Source organism: Petromyzon marinus, chromosome 30 (assembly GCF_048934315.1).
Source record: "Petromyzon marinus isolate PM22_M1 ecotype Great Lakes invasive population chromosome 30, UKy_Petmar_22M1.pri1.0, whole genome shotgun sequence".
Taxonomy (NCBI): Eukaryota; Metazoa; Chordata; class Hyperoartia; order Petromyzontiformes; family Petromyzontidae; genus Petromyzon; species Petromyzon marinus.
Genome location: NC_133696.1, coordinates 1,038,237 through 1,049,924, shown reverse-complemented (window position 1 = coordinate 1,049,924; position 11,688 = coordinate 1,038,237). Strand labels below are relative to the sequence as shown.

General features: G+C 48.9%; 1 long non-coding RNA gene across 1 annotated transcript; it reads right to left on the bottom strand.

The window, feature by feature from the left end:
* Nucleotides 1-766: 766 nt before the first annotated feature.
* LOC142929366 (uncharacterized) lies at nt 767-8,632 on the bottom strand. Its single transcript, XR_012945659.1, has 4 exons — nt 8,168-8,632; nt 5,886-5,932; nt 4,788-4,900; nt 767-1,000 (listed from the first exon to the last, which is right to left on the bottom strand). It is a non-coding gene; the product is annotated as an uncharacterized LOC142929366 (long non-coding RNA).
* Nucleotides 8,633-11,688: the final 3,056 nt, after the last annotated feature.

The following is an 11,688-nucleotide window of genomic DNA, read 5'->3' as shown; positions in this document are numbered from 1 at the left end:
GTTGCGACTGCTGCGCCGGGAAATATAATCTAACCAGCGACCCCTGGAATTCCAATCCAGCGTGCTCACCGCGGTTACAGCACTGTGGCGACAGATTGCGTAGTCCTTGAACATGCATTATTTGTATATAAAACATTGCTATCCTTCATGGTTATCTTCACGTGAAAACCAACACAAGTTCATGTTGAGCGTGCATTTCTTGTGATAAAGTTTTATTTTTTTCAAATTACCGTAAGTCGTTTTGCAATACGCATATTCTCTCGAAGACATGCCCTAACATACATTGACTCCATGTGCTGAATCATTGTGCAAACAGCAGCATATCTAGCAACATTGTTTTGTATCTTTAAAAAAATAGCTCACTAGAATCAACACGTCCTTTAAAAAAACACCTTCCACGTTCATTTTAAACATTCAGCCAACTTAATAAAACGGTGTTTCATATTATAACTCTTTTTGACAGTCCAGAAATGCTACATTTTGTGAAATCACCATCATGATCGGACATTATCTATCTACTGCTGGATGAAAGCCTCCCCTTGTCACCATCTCTGACAGTCAGTGACGGTGGTGACCGCTCATGTGGGGGCCCTAAACGTAAACTACTTCTGTTGCCCCTCTCTCAACTTACGGACTCCTCGAGATAACAGAAGAAATGTAGACACTCGACAGCGATATCGTGACAAGAGAGAGACGCAGACGAGAGATGCATTACACAAGCGACAAGATTTAGTGGAACAAGAGAACAAACATACAGACAATAGGGAAGAGACGGATTCATTCACTTTTATTAATATCAATGCCATTGTTTACATTTATCAGCATTTGAAATTAGTTGATATTTGGTTCACCCGATGTTGTTGTTGCTGCTGCTGCAGCGGCAGCATGATTCCGAGGCCCCTTGAGCCGAGTGTCGCTCCTCCCGCCCGCTCAGTCACGCGATGCCACAATTAATCTCTCGCTCGAGCGAATGAGTCAATCGCATCGCTCCATCTGCGACCTAGCACGGGGTGAAACGGTGCAGATTCAATACCCGCCTTCCCATTAGGTTCCTCTGCAAGTGAACGGGCACGATGTGTGTGTGTGTGTTGTCTGCTTCGGCAACATTACAACACCACGATGACTCTTTGTTTTTAAATCGGCGTGCGTGCGGGGTTTAAATCGCCGACCGGGCGATGGTCTTCTCTGCAAGGGTGCTGCTGTGCAAGGGTGCTGTGTTCATCAGCACTCATTGTCCGCAGAAAACTTCGTGCAAAAAGAGCCCGCTCTGAAGCGTTGCAATGAGCTCATCGCAGTCTGTGAGTTTGAATTTGCGATTTTGGCTGCCCTGAGCCCTGGGGTTCTACTCCGGATGTCGAGTTTTTCTAAAGACCCAAAATAAACAAAACGAATAGAATGAATATCGTTTCCCTTTCCTATTCGCCTGCTTACCCTGGAAGATATCTCACCCTTTGAGTGTGCGTCTGGTTGTACGCGTTTCATGCCGGGGGAGGGGTTTGATGCAGTTCTGCGTTTAGAGTGTATCGTGCCATTGTCCGCACTCTGCCAATGTCCTAGCGACCCGCGTTCGATTCCTGGCAAGGAAGGAGAACGCCCTCCCCATGCCGACTCAAGTCTTGGTGCGTTGTTTGACCTGTCCCAAATGGTGTTAGCCTTGGCCAGGGAATCGAACTCAGGATGCCGGGTTTAGGAGAGCACCACGGTACGCAAATCCAGCGCAGTGGATTTGAGTGCTTGATTCGTCAGGGCGGATACTTGCCGGTCGGATATGCAGCGTCGTGCTGTACACTGCTGGGCCTGAGAGCAGAGATCTGCACGTGGCTTCGTCGTGAAAGTGGCAGAAGGATGCATCGCTCGGACACCCTGTGGCTGTGACCACGAGTTGTATCGCAGGAAAAGGAACACCCTGTCCTGGCATTCGGTGACATAATGCCTGCCCGCCTTGCAACAACAACACAAATACAACAAAAATTCCCATTTCCTTCAAGGCCCTGATACACAAGCAGTGCAGTTCCCGAAGGGCTCTTATTGTAAATGGAATTCCTGAGGACAGGAACTTAGCAACTCAACCTCCGTCCGCACGGCCACCACTAAACACATAAAATCCCTTTGCTAAGTCCCCCCCCCCAGGGAGGATTCCCATTTATTTGACAATGCTACGCGGATTTCACATTTAGCACATTTTTGAGTTGGCATAAAACTAAGCATTTCTGGCAAATATTTCGCTTTCATTGTTTTAGGATTTTTTTAAAAACTTTTTTTCTTGAGTAGTCACCCCAATGTGTTGTTAGTTTCGCAGTGAACGTTACAGGAATATTTTGTTTGCATTGTGCGACTTATCAGCGAGATTTTAGGAGCGAAAATAACAAGGCGGAGCGGTGGCTCAGTGGTTCGCGCGTTGCGCTATGGAGCCGGAAACCCGACGTTGATTTTCTTTGGCCACGGCTAACGTGAGCGGCGAGAGATGTCTGAAGGGACACTGAGCCACCGCCTCCATTGAGACTGCCATCGGTGTGGCAGCCAGAGAAGGGAACACGGCAGGAAACACCTCTGCCAGGGACATGGAGAGCTGAAATCGGCTTGCGTGCAGGTGCTCGATGGATTCCTGCATAAAATGACCGTGAGAAGATGGCCATCGCTTGGGGAGGCCTTCCGCCAGCTGGGCATTGATCATAGATGATGATGGACCACTTTCACCATTGACCGATGGAGCCTTATGCAATCTGTCCACTTCTCGTTTTGTGGATGGAAGGTCGCGGAGGAGATAAATCCACGGCCGGCAGGGACTTGGCTCCGCCGTGCTCTTCGTGAGAGGTGGTGGTGGGAACATTGTATGGGAAACCCAGTTACTGGCTCCTTGGACTTATGCACTTGGTTTTGACGACTTCCTATTGGCCCCTTGCAAGAAAACCTTCCAATGCCGTGGATGGTCAATGATGAAAGTTGTCCTAGGGGGGGTGGGGGGGGGTATCCAATACTGCTACAGGGACTTTCAGGACTGTGGATGTTTCACCAAGCGAGCAGGGGGGGGGGGGCCCATCTGGATTTTGTCCCACGCCGTAATTTAGGCCCAGCGTGTGCCCACCTGTGTCCATATAAGGCAGCGGTTTAAGACCTCAGCCCCTTCCTTACCATCCCAGGGGCCGCTTTTCCCATGCCTACCGCTCAGCATGTCGACCCGACACACGGCGTCCATTTTATAGCCCGAGATCTAATTTGGTGAATGGAGACAATTGACAGAATGTATAATAAAAACACGGATCGTGGGAGGGCATGCAACTTAACAGTTTGAGAACCACTGCTCTCCGAATCACTGAACTCACAGACAATCCAGATGTGCGCTGACCCAAATGTTCGCTTAAAAATATCACCCTACTTGACCATCGCGAGCGGTGGTGCAGCAATTAGCGCACTGCGCTATGAAACCGACGATCTAAACCTGGCGTCACGAGTTCGATTGCTGGTCATGGTTTGCATCAGCGGTGAGCTATATCCGAACCAGTGCTGCACCCATCCCATTCATCAACCATCGCTGCCCAACGTGGTGAAGTATGGTCAAATAACCCCCCCCCCCACGACCGATACTGTATGAGGAGGCCTCCATCCAGCAGTGAATTGACAAAGGGCGATGCATACAAACCATCGTAACCACCCGACAAATGATCTCTTCTTCATAAGCAATTCTCACTCTCACGAGTTAGGAAAAACTCATGCGCAGTAATGGATTATATAACGTCGAACTTGCGTCTGTCCTTGGAATTATTTATTCGCAGTATGTAGCCAATCTGGGCACATGGCATCTTACGTACAATACGGTATTTGCGAGTGCAGCCACAACTTCATTGCTCCAGTTTGTGTCTTCGAGTTTTGGGGGCGGCCCTTTGTTCAAGTGCCTGATAGCAGCATAGCCCCATTCTGCAGTTCGGTTGCTCTTGAGTGATCTTTGCGAGGGTCATCTTGCCCATGTTACAGACAGACGGATGTAGCTCGTGCATGAGTCTCTTCACCTTCATTGGAATGCGTTAACAATTGAGCTCTACCCTCTGTTGGAACTTCACAAAGGCTTGGGGTTCGGGGTTAGGGTTTACCCAGCGCTATGTGCCTTATCTCCAAAATAAGCAATGGCATGAATGTGCAATATCTCCAAAGTAAATAGTGATATAAATGTCAAACAGCAACGCATATCTCATTTAGCGATTAAAGGGCTTAGAGCGGATGACAAACTAATATCTTAATTGCATCACATGACCTCATGATGCACAATGGGAAAGAAAACATGTGTAGCACAACATTTTGTCAAGGCGGAATTATAAATCCGTGAATGATTTCCTTGTCCCAGTGTAAAGATTGCCACAACAGACCAAATGTTGAATACTTGCTGCCTTAAATGTTCAGGTCCCGACTGCAAAAAGAGGTGGCGAGTGCAACAAAGCTCGTTGTTGTACTATACTTCTCCCCCCCCCCCATGTCTATGCTCACCATCTTCAACAACCCACGCTCAGCAGAGTGGTGAAGTATGGTCAAATAACCCCCCACGAGCCGCGCGGGGCGTGGGAAGACCCTCAACCAGCAGTGGATTTCTGCCGAGGGCTTTACATGTGCAGTCCACGGGCTCTCATCCTGTGTCTCCCCTTACAGTGCCATTCTCACACGTGAATGCGATTGACCGAGATGGAATATAATGAGGGCCTCCTGCCGCTGGACCCGTCAGCTCCAACTCGCGACGATCGACGCGGTCAGCAGGTCGCGTGCGGCGGGGTCAAGTGTGGGTAGCTCCCACCTCTTACCAAGACATGGGGCCAGTGTGGGAGGAGTAGGCCAACATCGCCACCCGCGAGGGATGTTCTCTGGGACTCCCTCGCGTAGATCCATCTCCGTTCGGCAGCAGCGACCGCGGCGCCTGCATCCATCATTTCACATTCGATTATTATTATCAGCGTGGGAATTTTGTCAAATCCGCACATCTTTGCACATGGAGGGGCGTCTCCCATTGGCGCTGGGTTTGTTGTAAGAGCGTTGATGTTGTAAGAGCGTTGATGCTGTAAGAGCGTTGATGCTGTAAGATTTTTGATGCTCGTGCAGTGTTTCCTTTGGGGCTATGCCGAGGACCCACGTTTGACCCTTCCTGCAATGCTTCAAAAAATTCACAGCGCCTCTCGGCTTTACGATGGCGGCGAGTGATTGATATCCGTGAACTTGCCGCGCAAAAAAATCACCACGCGGACCGCACATTGTTACAATCGTTCAGTGGGACACGGGTTACGAAAAGGAGCGTTTATGCAAGTGGAAATTTACGGCATAAAATGCCGAAATGAAAGGCGATCAATCGTAATGTTCGCGTTTGCTTTAGCGATCGCTATCTGGGTTACTCAAAAACGGACAATGCAATTCGTATACTTTATTCACAATAAAACAATCGTAGACTTTAACTTAAGCGCCTCACTTTGTGTAAATATGATTTATGGGATGCTGCCGTGCAGCAACTGTAAGCGAGGTCGCCGGTGCGATTCGAGCAACATAAATATTCTGATTCTGGAAGTCCTTCTGGGAGTGATTTTTTTTCAGCACCTTTGCTTCAATACAAGCAACACCATCGACCGGTGTCCACCTTCAATGTGTGCACAGCAGAGTCAGGCGTGCTTCAGCCAATGCTGGTGAATTGCCAGATGACGTACAATGGAAAGGGCCCCTCTCGGTTAGACAGGGCTCCTAATCTCACACGAAACGATGCATTTGATGGCGTGGATATGTGAAAGTTGGTTTTATGCGCTCGTAACAATTTAGAGGGGAAATGGAGCGTTTCCTTCCCCGACTACCTGAGCCAAATGCACCCAAGAGGTGATCTTTGGGGGGGGGTTGGGGGTCTTGTGTCCGCGTGGCGTCACCTTGCAGACTGAGGGTCGAGCGGGCTGAGTGTCCGTGCCATTGTTGTCTGGGATTCAAAGCAAACACAGCGTGAAGTAAAACGGAACATTGAGGAAGCAGCAAGGGTCCCAAAGGAGTCACAAGGAGGTCAGTTAACACTCGAACAAGTTAACACTCGAACAAGTTAACACTCAAACAAGTTAACACCCAAACAAGTTAACACCCAAACAAGTTAACACTCAAACAGTTAACACTCAAACAAGTTAACAATCAAACAAGTTAACACTCAAACGGTTAACACTCAAGTAAGTTAACACTCAAGCAAGTTAACACTCAAGCAAGTTAACACTCAAGCAAGTTAACACTCAAACAGTTAACACTCAAACAGTTAACACTCAAACAAGTTAACACTCAAACAAGTTAACACTCAAACAGTTAACACTCAAACAAGTTAACACTCAAACAAGTTAACACTCGAACAGTTAACACCCGAACAGTTAACACCCAAACAAGTTAACACCCAAACAAGTTAACACGCAAACAAGTTAACACTCAAACAAGTTAACACTCAAACAGTTAACACCCAAACAGTTAACACTCAAGTAAGTTAACACTTGAACAAGTTAACACCCAAACAGTTAACACTCAAGTAAGTTAACACTCGAACAAGTTAACACCCAAACAAGTTAACACCCAAACAGTTAACACGCAAACAAGTTAACACTCAAGTAAGTTAACACTCAAGCAAGTTAACACTCGAACAGTTAACACCCAAACAGTTAACACCCAAACAAGTTAACACCCAAACAAGTTAACACGCAAACAAGTTAACACTCAAACAAGTTAACACTCAAACAGTTAACACTCAAACAGTTAACACCCAAACAGTTAACACTCAAACAGTTAAAACTCAAACAGTTAAAACTCAAACAGTTAACACTCAAACAAGTTAACACTCAAACAGTTAACACCCAAACAGTTAACACTCAAACAAGTTAACACTCAAACAGTTAACACCCAAACAGTTAACACTCAAACAGTTAACACTCAAACAAGTTAACACCCAAACAGTTAACACCCAAACAAGTTAACACGCAAACAGTTAACACTCAAACAAGTAAACACTCAAACAAGTTAACACTCAAACAGTTAACACTCAAACAGTTAACACCCAAACAGTTAACACCCAAACAGTTAACACCCAAACAGTTAACACTCAAACAGTTAAAACTCAAACAGTTAAAACTCAAACAGTTAACACTCAAACAAGTTAACACTCAAACAGTTAACACCCAAACAGTTAACACTCAAACAAGTTAACACTCAAACAGTTAACACCCAAACAGTTAACACTCAAACAGTTAACACTCAAACAGTTAACACCCAAACAGTTAACACTCAAACAGTTAACACCCAAACAAGTTAACACTCAAACAGTTAACACCCAAACAGTTAACACCCAAACAGTTAACATCCAAACAAGTAACACTCAAACAGTTAACACCCAAACAAGTTAACACCCAAACAAGTTAACACTCAAACAGTTAACACCCAAACAGTTAACACCCAAACAGTTAACATCCAACAAGTAACACTCAAACAGTTAACACCCAAACAAGTTAACACCCAAACAAGTTAACACGCAAACAGTTAACACCCAAACAGTTAACACTCAAACAGTTAACACTCAAACAAGTTAACACTCAAACAAGTTAACACCCAAACAAGTTAACACTCAAACAGTTAACACTCAAACAGTTAACACTCAAACAGTTAACACCCAAATAAGTTAACACTCAAACAGTTAACACTCAAACAGTTAACACCCAAACAAGGTAACACGCAAACAGTTAACACTCAAGCAAGTTAACACTCAAACAGTTAACACCCAAACATTTAACACCCAAACAGTTAACACTCAAGCAAGTTAACACCCAAACAAGTTAACACTCAAACAGTTAACACCCAAACAAGTTAACACTCAAACAACGCATTGAATCTGTAACGCTATCCAGCATACAATTGTCTTCTTAAGTAGTTAATTATCAATAATAATGTTCATTATTTCACCGAATGTATTTAATGTTTGATTTTAAGCCAATCATACAAAAATGACAGGATAATCGCCAAAAGAAACTGCACAATCATTCCACGATACTTATTTCGTAGAATATCTCTTTGGAATCGAATGTTCACACGGGCCAAATCAGAAATAATATTAGCATTAATGTTAGTAAATGCAATATGATGTTCAATTATTTTGGTAAAACCGCAGCTTGAACGTTGTAAAGTCATTACGCACCTAAATGATCTGAATGTATCTGCTGTCGAACTTCTTTCGCACCGCACGCAGCCAACTCTGCTAATCGGAGGTGCGGGGGAAGGACAACAAACTAAAGACAACAATAACATCAACAACAACGACGATGACGACTGTAGTTGTAAACACTGCCAATCAGCAAAAAAAGTGTCACATTGACAAAAGACAAATAATTCACTACTTTAGCCCACCGGTGTGTTGAAGAGTGAATCCACAACATTTACAGTTTGAGTACGACGTTTCGCTGGTAAATACGGTTTTTAAAATTTTATTCAGTATCTCAGCGGAGACAACAAACAAAGCAAAGACCGAGGGGCCGCCCCCTCGCTCGCGCCATAAAGGCCCCGCTCGGCCACCGACCCATCCTCTGGACCGGAGTCACCGCTGCCACAGCACTGGAGGGGCAGTCTCCCCTTCCAGTCACGCACACCTTCACTCCCGGATGCCGGCGAGGCCCCCCCCCCCCCCCCCCCGGCCGCCCTAGCCCACCCTGGGCAGCGGCCACTTCCATCGTTCCCTTGCGGCATCGCGCCCCATTTTCACCCGGTCCACCTCCACCACCCTTTCCAACAATCTCCTCGCAACATAACACGTCTCCAACGGGGACATCAGGGACCCCTCCAGCTTCTTCTTTCGCGCTTTCCACAGCGCCTCCTTCGTCGCTCCTATTACAGCCCACACCTGGTCCCTGTCCTCCCTCCCCACCCCCCGAAAGCTCTCCCCACATGACGTCCCGTGCCGTCACCCTCGACAGCGCGAAACGGGCCAGCAACGGCTTACTCCTCCTCCAGACCTCCTGGGCAAAAGGGCACGCCACCATCACGTACGATGCAGTTTCGTCCGCGTTGCAGCCCCTCGGACACTTGGGGGTATGCGCCATTTAGCAGCTGTACAAGAAACCCCGCATCTCCAACTTGTCCCGGACAGCCAGCCATGACAGGTCCCTCTGCTCCTTCGTGAGCGCTGCCGACAACACATTCCTCCAAATCTTCCCGTGCATCTCCCTCCTCGCACCGGCCACCTCGTCACAGGCCTCCTCCTTCTCCGCCGCAGTTCGCACCTCCCTGGGAGCCCACCGGCCCCCCCACCGGTTCAGGCCGTGCTGCCCGACGTAGCTCCCCACCACGTCGCTGACCCAGCCCCCCGGCCAGTCCAAAGGAGAGCTCCTTCCTATCTCAGTCATCCCGAGCCCCCGCAACCGCCACGTCAGCCGGTACCTCATAGAGCTCGCTGCCTTGCCCCGCGGCTCCGCAGAGAAAAACAGCCGCAGCGCGTTGCAGACAAAAGTCGATTGAAGGGTATACCCCACATTTGGGGCACCCCTCCCCCCATTCCCGACCTGCAGACACACCGCAGCCCTCCTCACCCTCTCCATCCCTCCCCCCCAGATAAACCTGAAAATCGCCGAGGTCAAGGCCTTAGCCTCCCTCCCACCTGGCGGGAAAACCTGCGCCAAGTAGTTTAGGGATGGTAATATTTCTGTCTTTACCACCATAATCCTACCGGCCATCGTGAGCCGTCTCCCAGCACACTTACCCAGACTGCCCTTTGCCTTCCTCACCCCCTTCTCCCAGTTATTTTCCCCCATTCTATCCCCACAGAAGAACACCCCCAGTACCTTTATCCCCTCTGTTTGTAGACTCAATTCTGGCGGCCGACCCTCGAAAAGCCTCGAGTCTCCATAAATCATCAGCTCACTTTTCTCCACACTAACCTTCAATCCGGAGGCTGAGCAGAACCTCCCCATCCCCTCCATTGCCCTCCATACCGATGCTACGTCCCTGCATAGCACGGCCACATCGTCCATGTACAGGGTCACCTTTCCTTGCTCCTTGCTCCCCGGTATTACCAGCCCCCTAATCCTCTGGTCATTCCGTATCATCTGCGCCAGAGGCTCCATGCACATGACAAATAGTACTGGGGACATCGGGCATCCCTGCCGCACCCCGGAACCCACTGGAATGATCCCGGAGCGTTCCCCATTTATCAGGAGCCTGGCTCTGAGCCCCCCATAAAGTCGCTCCACCCACTCCACCAGGGGCCCACACACCCCCATCCTCTCCATCACCGCCAGCATGAATTCATGAGAGAGGCGGTCGAAGGCCTTGTCCAGGTCCAGACTTAGGATCCCCAACGGGCACCGCCTCTCTCTCTCGCCTTCAATCGCCTCCCTCAAAATCACCAAAGTGTCCGCGATCCTCCTCCCCGGGACCGCACACGTCTGGTCCGGCCCCACCACCTCACCCACCACCTTCCCCAGTCACCCCGCGACTACCCTTGCCAAGATCTTGTAGTCCGCATTCAGGAGGGTTATTGGCCTCCAACTTCCCAGGTCCCTACGGTCTCCCTTCCCTTTATAAATCAATGTGACCAGGCCCTCCCGCATGTCATCCGGCACCCGCACCTCCTCTAGAGTTTCCCTACAAATTTGCATAATATCCTCTTTCAGGAGTTCTCAGAATTTTATATAGAAGTCCGCTGGGATCCCGTCCGGGCCTGGGGTCCTGTTCTTGTTCAGCCCCTTCACCGCCCCTTCCACTTCTTCCCATCGAATTCTCTCCTCTAGCGCCTCCGGGTTCTCAACCCTCTTCCCCAATGCCCCCAGCAGCTCCTCCCGCCGCCCCCCATCTATCCCTTTCCTCTTATACAAATCCCCATAAAAGTCTTCCGCTACACTAATCATCCCTTCCGTCGTCACCTGTCTACCCCTAGAAGGACTAACCAGCTCCCTCATTTCATTGTCTCCCTCCCTACCCGCCTTAACGAAAAATCTTGTACACTGTTCCCTATCCTCTGTTGCCCTGACCCTCGCCCTATACACTAATTGCCTAGTCCTCTTTTCCAGGACTGAGGCTACCCTCCCTTTCAACTCCTCTATCCTTTCTCCCACCGGGAACCCTAGCTCTAGCAGTCTATACAGCCTTTCTAACCTAGCGTTCCACTGTCTCAATTCCCTACCCACCCCCTTCCTCCTACTATAACGCTGAAAGAACGTCCTTATCCTACCCTTTATCTGCCCCCACCACTCCACCCTCGTGGGGAAGCACACCTGCAGTGTCCTCCAGCTGGTATACGCTCGCGTGAAATCCTCCGCCACCTCCTGATCCACCAGCAAGCCTACATTCATCTTCCACACACCCTTCCCCCTCTTCACCCCACCTGGGATCACAAGCCCCGCCACCACCATTCTGTGATCCGAGAGGGGAAAAGGTTCCACCCCCGCACTTCCCACATTCACCTTGTCGGAGACGAAAATAAAGTCGATACGTGACTGTGTGCCCCCACTCTTATCCGCCCACGTGAACCCTGGCCGCGTGCCATGCACCCTCCTGAACGTATCCACCATCCCAAAGTCCTCCATCAACTCCCTCAGTTTCCTGGAAGAGGAATCTAACTTCCTCCTCCCCTTTACCGACACCAGATCCACCAGACATAACGGGCAGTTAAAATCGCCCCCTACAATGACCTGCCTCCTGGTGGCCAGTAGGCCCGCCAGGCTCTCC